The sequence below is a fragment of the Capsicum annuum genome, chromosome 1 (assembly GCF_002878395.1).
Source record: "Capsicum annuum cultivar UCD-10X-F1 chromosome 1, UCD10Xv1.1, whole genome shotgun sequence".
NCBI lineage: Eukaryota > Viridiplantae > Streptophyta > Magnoliopsida > Solanales > Solanaceae > Capsicum > Capsicum annuum.
This window is the reverse complement of record NC_061111.1, coordinates 216,992,936-217,006,983: the sequence shown is the minus strand read 5'-3', so window position 1 is coordinate 217,006,983 and position 14,048 is coordinate 216,992,936.

The following is a 14,048-nucleotide window of genomic DNA, read 5'->3' as shown; positions in this document are numbered from 1 at the left end:
GAAGATATTTTGTGATTTTCTTTCTCATATGTATATCACACTGATTTGTTACCCATTAAAAACTATATAATTCTTTTGTGGAGAAATATATTTTAATATCGTCTTTGTACCTTTAAGTACTATAGTTGTATTATTATATAATTTCTATTTATTTTTTTTGAAAAAAAAAGTGAGTATTAGTGGCGACCCATAGTCGCCGCAAAACGTGAGTATTAGTGGCAACCCATAGTCGCCACAAAAAAGGCAATTTTTTTTTAAAAAATAAAATTTAACCTTCTGTGGCGACAAAAGATCGCCACTAAAGAATTTGTGGCGACAATGGTCGCGGGTAAAGCCTCATCTACAGTGGCGACTATCCCAACATCGATTTTTTGAACTTTGTTTTGTGGCATATTTGCTTCTTTTTTGTGGCAAGTTTTATCGCCACAGAATGTATGTGTTATGACGACTTACATATGTCGTCACAAAAAACTTTTAGTTTCGAAAGTCGATCCTTATGTTAAAAGTTATTAGTGACGATTTTTCATACTTTAGCAGCGACATTAGTCTCCACAAAAAGTTAAGATTCTTGTAGTGTATACTTCTCAAGAATGATTGAAAATTGCCATGAAAATATGAATGAGGCTAAAGAGATAGTGATTCGGCTTAAGGACACACTTGTTGATGTGTATGACGGTTATCTCAATCGTGATGATGAAAGTTTTGGTCGACAGGTGCGTGTTCTTGCTCCGCATCTACTCAAGGCATTGTCCAAAATATATTCAAGTTTTGGAGACAACTAAAGCCCAAAATATCTTTAAGAAGACATCCTGAATATGGTTTATGTGATTTCATTTCTTATAGATGTTTGTTTTTATTTTGAGTCTGTTGCAGTGTTAGGTACTTCTTGTTTCCTTCCTTTAAGTCGTTGTATTAAGAATATTTAAAAATGATTGAAAAAGAGCTGGATACATTTGATTTGGTATGATATTACCAAAAAGATGATGTAGTGCATTATGTAAAGAAAATTTTTTTGGTTCAAATGATATTTTTCAAATATAGTTTTCAGTCCCTTTGCTAGAGAGCAGAAATACAAGTCAGCAATTAAGTCAGACCATTGGTGCATAATTGGTGTATTTGGGCTGCTAGTCAGATAGGCAATTAATGACAGAAGACAAATGTTTCTCTTTTTTGTTTTTTGTTGTGTTACTACCTTCTTGTTTATTATATTTAGGGGTGTGCATCGATCGATTTGATTCGATTTTATGTATTATTGATTCGGTTTATCAATCTTTAATTTTTAAATATGTAAAATCAATAACCAACCAATAAAATATTTTCTTATCGATTTTCGGTTTATCGATTTTGGTCCTTAACGGTTCGATTTTTCGATTTAATCAATAAGAAAATACTAATAAAATAGGAATAGTAACAACTAACATAAAAAAATAAAATCTTAATTACCGCGAAAATCCTAGCAATGCATTTTAGTTTACAAGAATCTTCAAAATTGAACTGAATGTTAGTTCAACAAAAAACTAAATTCTTATTGTTTGAAGCTACTAAATGCTTCAAACTTTCTAATACGATAATACCCGCGGTTTATATTGTGTCTTTGTTATCCTGAATAGGTTAATACTTTGTGAATCATCAAACTGTGAATAAGTAGTGTATATATATATCCTAATTCTTTGTCCTACGTCTTTGTCAAAAGCATCTAATTTTATTGGTGAATTAACTTTAAGGATTTTGATTTCCTTATATATATATATATATAACATAAATAGGGGTAAAAAAATATCTTAGTGTATTCTTATTGTAAACCGATAACCCAATAAGCTAAAATTGAAACCGAACGTTTATCCAATAATTTTTTTTATAAAATCAATAAAAAATTATTAATCCAATAACCCAATATCATAACCCAATAGCATTTTTATCAATTCGATTTGCTTTTTGCACACGCTAGGCATATCTCAAAAGATCAAGTAGTTTATATTAGTACATATTGTAGGAGTTTTCTCGAAATAGGGGTAAAATTTTATATGGCTCCCATTGTGCAGGCTACTATCCATTACTTTTGGAAGTTTCCTCCCTCCGTAATGCCAACCAATTTTGAAAGAAATAGAAAACCCCCTGTCCGATTCCAACTCCTAGAAGTTTGAACATTTAGGGGTCGTTTGGTAGAGTGTATTGAAATATTAATGCATACATTAATTTAATGTGTATTAGTAGTATCTTATTTGGTATACCTTTTTATCCTATGTATAACTAATGCAAGCATTAGTTATACACTCTATTGTGTATTGAGATGTGTATTACTAATACCTCAAAATCTATGACATTAGTAATGCAATGGATCTAATGCATGCATTAACATGCTGAAAGACCCTATTACCCCTCAAAAAAAATTCCGCATCCTTTCCAACATATATATTGAGGGTATTATGTAAAAAAAAATTTTTTTTTTTTAGTAATGATGTAATTCATGATTTTTTTAATACATTGAACCAAACATTGCATAAGAAAAATACAAGCATAACTAATGCAAGTATAACTAACACAAACATTATTAATACACCATATTTTGTATTATTCTTATACACTCTACCAAACGACCCCTTAGATTTCTATGGTAGTGTAATTCAAAAGTCCTCACAATGACGATAAAACTCCAATTTGATAAAGTTGCTGCTTCATCTTAGCTCATGTCGGTGGATGAAGCACCATTGTGAAAATTGAATTGCACAAATGGGTTGTTGAGGATTGTGAAAATGTTATTCAGGTAGGGCCGAACACTATCTACAATAAGTTATTTGTGTTTTAAAACTGAGAGATAAAACATTGATTTCAACCCTGACTATTTGACTACTATCCCATTATGGGTTGTGTTTCCTGTATTGTTCGTAGGTTACTGTTCTAATGAGGCTAAAAGTAAAGTGGCCAATGCTATTGGGAGGCATTAGTATACAGCAAGTTTACTGCTAACATGGATAAGATTTCTTATGCTCGAATACTTGTAGACATTTATGTGTCTCAACCCTTATTTGACTCTATTTCGGTCATTACTCCTGGCACCTTTCAACAATTGGTGGACTATCATTGGAGACCAAAATTCTGTATTGACTTCCTAAAACTTGGTCACTCTGTTGATAATCTTTGGAATGCTGAGGCTGATGTAAAAATGAACGTTCGCTTGTGACATAGATCGACTCATCTTCATATCTGCCAAAATGTCAGTCCTCCATCTAAAAAGACATTGCAGATATCATTCCCCAAAATACCATGGATGTTTAGAATCTACGTGGACTATATGACTCGATAAAAAATGAGTTACCACACCTAAGAAGGAAATGGTTAAAAAGAACACTCATATGTGCTTATCTAGCATGGCTCCCCAGCATGAATGTGTTTTTCTTGTGTCATTTTTGTCAAAGTAGCTTGCCCCACCCTCTCCTAAGTATATCACCATCATGGGACCAAATGGTTTGTTGGTGAACGTTGAATGAGTTTTGAAATAATGAGCAAGCAAATTGTGAACATAGTGAATAGGAAATGAAATTTTAATGTGATTGGGTTGCGACAAAGATGAGATCTTATCCAGAACATTGCAGATACTAGCAAAACTAAAATTTCAAGGTTGATCTTATAAGTACTACCCACTCGTCATCATGCTTGACATCTTGAAAGTACCCAGACGGAAGAAGTCATCTTCCTAATGGGGAAAAATAAAAGCGTATAACCAACAAGATAGGAAGGTTGTCAGATATATGTCATCTATTTTATCATATTTCACCCCAAGCTCGAAAAACACCGTATAGTTTCTTCAGCATTTGACCGTTTTGTTGTATTAGGTAAAGCCCGCTAGGATTATCTATCAATTTAAGGCGAGCAAATTTCTTTTTCTTTCTCTGTGGAGTAGGTTCATGCCTTAAAAGGTTTCTTGCACTAAAAATTTATCCACTTTTTCAGTAATATTCTTGGGCCAACACTCTAAAAATGATGAAAGGCTACAAATAAATATTTAAAGAAATGTATCTTGCCCTCTATTCATTTGATTCTGTACGTGAGTTCTTTAGTCTCAAGAACCACTTTTTCATAAAGAATACCCCAAATTGATAAGCCTCCAAGTGTGAAGATCACATGGAGAAATAAATAACTTCCAGATTGATAAAGGAATGGGTTCCTTTGGAGCACCAAACTTCTCAAAATTCTTGCAAAATATTTAAATTGCGCTTATAAGTGAAAAATAACGAATAAACAACTATCATAAATTCTTGCCATACCCAATATTTCTCATCTTTAGCAAGTATTCATTCCACTCCCAATACCCTAGAATGTGACAAATACATTCCATAAGTCATTATCGTGTCTCCCCAACCTCTCTTTAATTATCCGACAACTAGCTAAGCTCGAAAGGGTAGACAAAATGTTTGCATGACGATGGTATTGTGCTTGGAGGGACCACATCTTGGACCATTGATGGGAATTGTGGGTTTTCACCAAGTTTCAGTTCGTCATGAAAATTGAGTTTCTTGGAGAAAGCCACAAACTCGCATACCGACCAACTAGTAAAGTGTGAATCAAGAAATTGGTTGGCTCCGCACATCTTCAGTTTCAACTACGAAATATCTAAGTTTGGTGGATAGAGAAATTTAGTTTCTAAAATTCACCATAAAGGACAGAAGAACTAATTGAAGATAAGCTTAGTCATATAGCGGTAGGTGTAATATCTTGAAAAATGAAATTTTTCCCTTATATACTTTAGGAAACTCATAACCCTTATTGGTTTAGGAGACCCTTTATCCTAATAGATTTGAGAAAGGAAAATATAGTCCTTGTAGGATTGATAGAACATTTTTCCTATAGGTTTGGGAATATTTTGGGATCTATATACAGGGTAGGTAGTTAGGAATTCTAAGGGATTGTACACTTCTTTCTTTTCTTTCATAGTGAGCTGCTTTTGCTTGGAGAACTAGGCCTAGCCAAATCTCATTAAATTCTTATGTTCTTTTTCTTCTCTATTTTCTATGTTTATGATTGTGGGCAAGTTAACCCATGATATTTCCGCTATACCTTCCTTTACCCTTTTTGAGTTTACCATTTTCTGGACGGAAACAAATATCAATCCCTTTTCGCAATGAGACTATCTTGCACTTTGAAGTTTGCAAATTGAACTCAAAGCATTTATGGAAGAAGCTTACAGATTGTTGATATTAATATAACAAGAAGCATGTTTCCTTTTTACAAGGGTACTAAAGCTAGGCAGCTACTAGAGAGCTAAGGTCGATGTGGGAATGGTAAATGTCATTGTAGATACATAAAATTTATAGGGTCAAATTCATATAAAAATTGGATTTGATCCATATTTTATTTGGTCTAAAATCATTTTGGGCTATAAAAATAATAAGCCCATTTTATTCCTCATCAAGGACTTCAAAGTCCATCTCACCTTGAGGCCCAAACTTATGCCACGTGTCAAGTGATGTGGTATCCCGGTCAAATTAAAGACCAATGAAGCAAGACCACACACATCAAATGATGTAGCAATCCAAATCAAGTTCAAGAGCCAATAAAACATCGCCAAGTGTCCCAAATAACATGTTTTTGGCCAATCACAAGCAACCTTGTCACATAACATTTGTGATAAGCTTGAAAATTGAATTGACCAATCAAAATGAGGCAAAAGAGGTTATTTACACTTGGAATGCCTACCCCCTACAACTATAAATAGGAGGGTTACACAATTTTCTGAGGGGATTCTGCAAGCATTGGAGGAAGCTTCTGCATTGACTACACAGCTCTTCAACAAATCGACTAACGGAGTTCTGCTCGGAGGTAACTCAACAAGACGAAGTGTTGTCAAACAATTCCTGAGGATCTAAACAAATTTCTGGGAGGCTCAAACCATCCGAAAGTTTGAGAATTACGCTACAAAGGCCCTCGAATTACGGAAAATCTGAAGAAAAAAGAATCAAGAGAATAACGGAATTGTACCCGCAAAATTACTTTAAATAAAATTATTCTTTTTATTTATTTTTATTTTTGCTTGCAGTTAATTTTTCGCACAAAGAAAATTTATTGCGCACAAATTTTGGCACGCCTAGTGGGACCAATTCTATTCTCCATCTCTTTTTCCTGTAAAATCAAATTCAACCACTGCTATGGACTTTGAAAATACTAAAGTTGTCTCATGCAAGAACTCTGCTACTGCCATATTTGATGAGTTCAGCCATGTTGGTCTACTCACTCAGCGCAAGTTGAAGACTAGTGGTTGGGACGGATCTGAATACTTCACTTCATTGAAGAAGACAAAAAAGAGCAAATCTCATATGGCGGCTGGAATCGCAACTCCTAGGGGAAACTTGACATCCTTGCTATGTGATGAACTCTCTCAAACTGGCATCAATTTTAGTGGATCTGAAGATTCGACTGATTCTCCAGTTTTAACAAAGGTCAACACCTTGATGGCTGACGTAACTGATATGGATGAGAAGTTCGCAATAATGGAATAAACCATTGAAGTTTTAAAGAAATCTGTTGAGGATAAAGATCTTCAAATCGCTCAACTGATGAACAAGTTGGAGCTCTTCGCCCCTGGAGAATCGAACCATGACCCTGCTTATCCACCCAGCTTTACTCAGCAAAATAAGAGTGTCAACGAGTCACCTAGCAAGACTAAATCTCAAAAAGAGAAACAGTCTACTTCGGTTAGAGCTCTGTCTGTTCAACAGATGCAAGACATGATAACTAACTCTATCAGGGCTCAATATGGCGGAGCACCACAAAGTTCGTTGTATTACTCCAAGCCTTACACAAGATGAATTGACTGTTTATTCATGCCAACGAACTATCAACCACCAAAGTTGCAATAATTTGATGGCAAGGGAAACCAGAGGCAACACATCGCTCACTTTGTCGAAACTTGCAGCAATGCTGGAACAGACGGTGATCTACTGGTGAAACAGTTTGTCCGCTCATTAAAAGGGAATGCATTCGACTGGTATATCGACTTGGATCATGAGTCAATTGATAGTTGGGAGCAGCTCGAGAAGAAATTTCTCAATCGGTTTTACAGCACTCGACGAACAGTGAGTATGATAGAGTTGACTGGAACTAAGCAAAGAAAAGATGAGCCTGTGATGGATTACATCAATCGGTGGAGATCATTGAGTTTGGACTGTAAATATCGCCTTTCTGAAATATCCGCTGTAGAAATGTGCACTCAAGGAATGCATTGGCACCTTCTATACATACTGCAAGGAATCAAACCGTGAACATTTGAAAAACTTGCTACACGAGCACATGACATGGATTTAAGCATCGCAAGTCATGGGAAGACGTCTCTTTTTGTTGATCTTACTAAAGAATAGAAGGAGTTCAAGAAGGGTACAACCCTAAAGATCTATACTAAAGAATCCATGGTGGTGAAAGCAACTTTTGTAAAGGTTACGACGAAGAAAAAAGTGAAGAAAGACAAAACCTTGAAGCAATAGCCAAGGAAGGAAAAACGTCGCCCAACTTTGAAAGAGTTGGAAGCAAAAATTTACCCATTTCCAGATTCAGACGTACCTACGATCCTTGATGAATTATTTGCCATAAAAACCATTGATCTTTTGGAATCAAAGAGGCTTAAGAAAATTAATAGGGCTAATGATCCCAAGTACTGCAAGTTTCATCGCGTCATTGGCCACCCAATGGGAAAAATACTTTATTTTAAAGGAGAAAATCATGACACTAGTAAGTGAAGGGAAAATCATCATCGACATGGATGAAAATTATGCTAGTGTTTTCGATCGACAAAATGCTCCATGTCGCAGACTATGCGAAGCACCATCTTATTGCAATTTGGGAGCTTCAGGCCGGTTGAAGTTGATGCCCTAAGAAGAATTTCTGAAGCTACAATAGAGGTAGACGACAATTCTGAGAATGATGAGGATGGCGGTTGGAATCTTGATTCTCATAAGAAAAGAAGACATCGAGCGGTTCCAAGAATACAACTTCCTAAGCTGAAAGCGATAGGGATAATTTGGATCAGCTACGACCATTAAAAAGTGTCAAGTTTAATGCTAGCAAGAGGATTAGTGGTTTCTTATCACAGAAGGCCCGAAAGCCTGTTATGTTACATGATTTTTTTCCAAAAAAATTCCTTCAAGATAGCCAAGTCAGGGCGACGCATGTAATTTCCAGCATAGAAGAACCCAAGGGAAGCAAACAAGGGAATCATCTAACAATATCACAAAAATGTCATGTTAAGCCAGCAGTTGCACAGTGTTTTACTGTAATTTCCTTCACCGATGATGACTTATTGTTAGGGTCCAAACTGCATAACAGGCCTTTATTTGTTGTAGGAGCTATTCGAGAACAACATCTCAATCGCATACTGATCGATGATGGTTCAGCGGTTAATATCACGCCAAGGACAATGCTCAAAAGGCTTGGAATCTCTATTGATGAACTGTCCAAAAGCAATATAACAACCCAAGGCTTCAATCAAGGAGGGCAGCGAGCCATGGAAAAAATCTCCATAGAATTATCCATTGGCAATATGAAATCAAACATTTTAATTCACGTCATAGACGCCAAGACATCATATAACTTGTTGCTTGGAAGCCCTTGGTTGCATGAAAATGGAGTGGTGGCATCTACTTTGCATCAGTGCATGAAGTATATGAAGGATGGTGAGGTAGTCAAAGTTGATGCGATATTCATCCTTTTACAGAAACAGAGTCGTACTTTGCAGATGCAAAATTTTACTTGGACCCTTGTGAGTTAGATGTGAAGAAACCAACACCCTCTAACCCAATCGGGGTTAATTCAAAAAAAGAGGTAGGAGTGCAAACGAGTGCTGCTAATATGTCTAAAGAAAGAATTGAAGGAATCTCCATTAAGTTCTCATCATTTGAAGGAGACATAAAAGCAAAGACAGATAATGAGCATTTAGTCTTTTGCTATATTCCACGTGAGCGTCGAAGAAAAGGAAAACTCCTGCTAGAAGTATGTACTCAACAAGTTTTCCATTCAAGAAAAGAAATAAGCCATGAAATGTTGCAAGATTTGAAGAAGAGTATGACTATACCAGTCGTACAAATCCAACCTATTACTCTTAAGTCCTCAAGAAATGACATTATAGTTGAAAAAATAAAAGGTCACTTTGATCAAAAGGCTTTCATATTACTTGAAAAATCAGGTTATAACTTCTCCAATCCGACAATAGGAGAGCTCAAGGATGAAGTCACTGGCGAAAAAATACACGGCCTTTCAGCATCCCAAATAAAGTTGAGAAAGCAAGGACATTACGTCCCCACTCCTAAGTTTGGGCTAGGATTCAAATTGCCAGAGCCTCTTCGAATTTCAGCTAGGGAGGTGAAGGAAATGACTTCATCTTACCACATCTCAATAGAAGGGAAAAATAAGGTTGAGGATGAGAAAATACCACAACGGACCTCAGTGTTTAATTGCATAGGAAAATCAACACCTCGTGTCTCTATATTTGATAGATTAGGAGGCAAAGATGGAAGTGGAGCTTCTAACAGTGTAGAAAGACATGTCATCACCGCGAATACCTCTGTTTTTCTTCGCTTGGGAACCACAGAAAAGCCATTATCTAGAAAAACATTGTTGGGGCACGAACAACAATATTTTTCTGAGGACATTGATGACAAGAAAATTCATAATACTTTCCCACCGCGCATGAAAAATAGTCTATTTTGTCAATTACCACAGATGACCCGTTGAAGGTAAGAAAAGGAACTATTGTTTTTACCAACCAACATCTTGGAGAAACAAAAGAGGATCTAGAGGAAGCCAGTACATCATATCATATAACGGTGGAGGACAATCTGTGCCATGATGAAATGGATGATGATGTTCAAAAAGTACCCCTTCAACTAGAGGATGGAGTACAATCAACTGTAGATGAACTCAAGGAGATAAACCTCGGTACATTGGAGAATCCGCGCCCAGCCTTTCTTAGTACACTTCTTACACCGCAAGAAAAGAGGGACTACTTCAAGTTATTAGTCGAGTACAAAGATGTCTTTGCCTGGTCATACAAAGAAATGCCTAGGCTTAGTACTAAGGTAGATATTCATCATTTGGGGATCAAAAAGGGGGCACATCCTGTAAAGCAGTCACAATGAGTATTTCGCCCTGAGTTAGTAACACAAATTAAAGTAAAGGTCAATAAGCTCATCGAAGCTGAATTTATTCAAGAGGTGAAATACCCATCATGGATCTCAAATATTGTACATGTCAAAAAGAAAAATGGCCAAATACATGTGTGCATTGATTTTTGAGACTTGAACAAAGCATGTCCGAAGGATGATTTTCTGATACCAATCATAGAGCTCATGGTTGATGCGACGACTGGTCATGAAGCTATGTCATTTATGGATTGGTCTTCCGGATATAACCAAATCAGAATGTCCCTAAGAGATAAAAAATGCACTGCTTTTCGAACTCCAAAAGGGATATACTACTACAAGGTGATGCCTTTTGGTCTAAAGAATATGGGTGCCACCTACCAACGTACCATGCAAAACATTTTTGATGACATGTTGCATAAGAAGGTGGAATGCTACATCGACGACTTGGTGGTGAAGACAAAGTGTAGGGACAACCATCTTGATTATCTTCGTATTGTTTTTGAGAGGTTAAGAAAATTTGACTTGAAAATGAATCCACTAAAATGCGCATTTGGAGTTACTTCGAGAAAGTTTCTAGGCTTTATTGTGCGTCACCACAGAATTGAAGTTGATCCCACAAAGATTGATGCCATTCAGAAAATGCCAGAGCCAAGAAACATAAGAGACCTCCGCAGTCTGCAAGGAAATTTGGCATTTATTTGGAGGTTCATCTCTAACTTGACTGGACGATGTCAACCCTTCAGCCATCTAATGAAGAAAGATGCCCCTTTCCATTGGGATCAATCATATTGAAATGCTTTTGAAAGCATCAAAAGATACTTATTGAATCCACCTGTATTGGGGGCACCAACTCCTGGTAAGCCATTGATACTCTACATTGCATTACAAGAGCGATCACTTGGAGCACTTCTAGCTCAATATAATGAAGCTAAGAGAGAACAAGTACTGTACTATCTAAGTCGAACTGTGATAGGAGCTAAGTTAAATTATACACCCATTGAAAAGATGTGTTTGGCTTTGCTATATGCGATAAAGAAATTAAGGCATTATTTTGAAGCATACACCATCAAGCTAATTTCTCGAGCTGATCCTGTAAAATTTGTGTTGACTCGGCCAGTTCTCTCAGGACGTCTAGCCAGATGGTCTATATTGTTTAACCAATATGAGATCATATACATGCCTCAAAAGGATGTAAAAGGGCAAGCACTTGCTAATTTCCTCGCTGATCACTCCATGCTGACAGAATGAGAGATTTTGGATGAGTTTCCTGATGAAGATGTATTATTTACTGAAGAAATCCTAACATAGACAATGTTCTTCGATAGATCAGCACGTCAAGATGGTCCAGGGGCAGGCGTCGTGTTGATATCACCAGAAAGACTAATCTTTCCATTTTTATTTGTTTTGGATGAAACATGTTCCAATAACTCTACAGAGTACCAAGCTTTAATTATTGGACTTGAAATGGCATCAGATATGAAGATTCCACAATTGGATATCTATGGTGACTCTAAGTTGATCATAAATCAACTCTTAGACAGTTACGAGGTGAAAAAGGAAGATCTTATACCATATCATCAATACACTACTCGTCTGCTTGAAAGGTTTGATCAAGTGTTCTTAAACCACATCCCAAGAGAAAAAAATCGCATGGCGGATGCTCTGGCAAACTTAGCTACGACGATGGCACTCGGAGAAAATGAGCCAACAAAGGTTCAAGTAAGTCATCAATGGGTTATTCTCGGCTGCGTTGATCTTCAATTAGACGAAAGCCTCCATACATCTGTTCGAGTTGTTGAAGAAGAAGATTGAAGAAAACCACTAATTGAGTATCTCAAACATGGAAGGCTGCCTGAGGAGCCGTAAAAAAGAGCAGACATTAGGAGAAGGGCACCACGATTCATCTTCCATGAGGTGATTTTATTTCGTCGTTGTTACAAGGGCTTACTCTTGCGGTGTCTTAACAAAGAAGAAGCTCAACAAAAAATGGAGGAAGCACATTTTGGCACATGTGGAGCACACCAATCAGGGCCTAAACTTCATTTTTGCATCAAAAGGTAGGCTACTACTGGCCAACAATAGTGATAGACTGTCTAGAGCATGCCAAAAGGTGTCAAGCATGTCAATTTCATGTTAATTATATACATCAGGCTCCAGAGCATCTTCATCTAACTATATCATCATGGCCTTTCAATGCATGGGGACTTGATGTTGTTCGACCTCTCCCAAAGTCGTCAAAAGGGCAAATGTACATCTTAGCTGCTACCGATTATTTCTCGAGATGGGCTGAAGCCGTGCTGATAAAAGAGGTGAAAAAGGAAAATGTTGTTGATTTTATCAAGTCGAACATCATCTTTAGGTATGGCATACCAAGATACATAGTTACTGATAATGAAACGTCCTTTAATAATAAGCTCATGAGGACTTTGTGTGAGAAGTTAAATTTTAATCAGCATAAGTCTTCAATGTACAATGCACCTGCCAATGCTCTTGCCGAAGCTTTTAATAAAATACTTGGTAACCTCTTGAAGAAAGTGGTTGCGAAAAATAAAAGAGACTGGCATGAGAGGATCGGTGAAGCTTTGTGGGCATATCGTACGACCTGTAGAACTGCTACCTAAGCAACTTCGTATTCGTTGGTGTATGGCGTTGAAGACGAATCGCGATCCAAGAAGGTCTTACAACTGAAAGTAATACTCAACTTTGTCTGGCAGAGTTAGAGGCATTGGACGAGAAGAGATTAGAATCACAACAAAAGTTAGAGTGTTATCAAGCTCGACTTGCTAGAGCTTTCAACAAGCGAGTGCGATCGCGATCATTTCAAGTAGGAGACTTGGTCTTAGCAGCTCGAAGACCCATAATCCTCAACAAACGCATTGGTGAAAAGTTTACATCTAAGTGAGATGGGCCATATGTTGTGAAAGAATCATATTCAAGTGGCGCTTATAAGATCGTCGATCAAGATGGTGTAAGATTTGGTCCCATCAACGGCAAGTTCCTGAAGCAGTACTTTCCATGAAGGTCGTCTACACTCCTTAAGGTACGAGTATAAACTGCATGTCCACTGCTGGCCCACATGAGTCTAAACTGTGAATGGCACAAAAAAAATAAAGAAAGAAAAAAAAAAGAAAAAGAAAAAACAAATTAACTCATCTTCTTGAACTACGTTATGACTTGATCCTTCCGAGGTACATAGGCAGCTTAGAGTATTTTTATTCTAAATTCAGTCATATGAGTTAAAAAAAAAGGGAAAAGGATGTGTCATTACTTGAGCACGGCAATAATACTTTGAAATGACATAGATATCACATGAATTAGATGTTTCTTCACTTAGTTTACCACAGATGTGCAAATGTGAAGAAACAAATAAAGTAAAGCTACTTCGATAGTATATCTAGATAAATCCGTAAAGGATATAGTCTTGATTTTTACATATGTTGTAGATCTTGGTGTTATATTTGCAACAAAAAAGATGGCTCATAATTCAAAGGCTTCTACGTCAAGTTATGAATTTTCTACCATAGCCGCTCAAAGCTGCGAAAGAGACCCTCAAGTTTCGAAATGAGCGGACTTCAACATTAAATCTGTACAAATCTGTAAAGGATACGGTCTTTAGTTTTTCATATGTTGTAGCTCTTGGTGTTATATTTGCAACAAAAAATACAGCTCGTAATTCAAAGGCTTCTACGTCAAGTTATGAATTTTCTACCATGGCCGCTCAAAGCTACAAAAGAGACCATCAGGCTTCAAACTGAGCTGAATTCAATGACAAATCTGTACAAATATGTAAAGGATATGGTCTTAATTTTTATATATGTTGTATATCTTGGTGTTATCTTTGCAACAAAAAATACGGCTTGTGATTCAAAGACTTCTGCGTCAAGTTATGAATTTTCTACCATAGCCGCTCAAAACTGCGAA